The sequence below is a fragment of the Arachis duranensis genome, chromosome 5 (genome assembly GCF_000817695.3).
Source record: "Arachis duranensis cultivar V14167 chromosome 5, aradu.V14167.gnm2.J7QH, whole genome shotgun sequence".
Taxonomy (NCBI): domain Eukaryota; kingdom Viridiplantae; phylum Streptophyta; class Magnoliopsida; order Fabales; family Fabaceae; genus Arachis; species Arachis duranensis.
Genome location: NC_029776.3, coordinates 108,025,649 through 108,026,322, shown reverse-complemented (window position 1 = coordinate 108,026,322; position 674 = coordinate 108,025,649).

Below are 674 nucleotides of genomic sequence, written 5' to 3'. Positions count from 1 at the left end.
AGCCTTCTATAATCAATACAAATACGCCACCCTGTAACTGTTCTTGTAGGAACCAGTTCATTTTTTTCATTGTGAACCACTGTCATGCCACCTTTCTTAGGGACGACTTGGACAGGGCTCACCCAGGGGCTGTCAGAAATAGGATAAATAATCCCAGCCTCTAGTAGTTTAGTGACCTCTTTCTGCACCACTTCTTTCATGGCTGGATTCAGCCGCCTTTGTGGTTGAACCACGGGCTTGGCGTCATCCTCCAGTAAGATCTTGTGCATGCATCTGGCTGGGCTAATGCCCTTAAGATCACTGATGGACCACCCAAGAGCTGTCTTGTGTGTCCTTAGCACTTGAATTAATGCTTCCTCTTCCTGTGGCTCTAAGGTAGAGCTTATAATTACAGGATAGGTATCACCTTCTCCCAGAAATGCATATTTCAGAGATGGTGGTAATGGTTTAAGCTCGGGTTTGGGAGGTTTCTCCTCTTCCTGAGGGATTTTCAGAGGTTCCACTATTTTCTCTGACTCCTCCAGATCAGGCTGGACGTCTTTAAAGATGTCCTCTAGCTCTGATTCGAGACTCTCAGCCATATTGACCTCTCTTACCAGAGAAAGTCAATAATATCAACACTCATGCAGTCATTTGGGGTGTCAGGATGTTGCATGGCTTTGACAACATTCAAC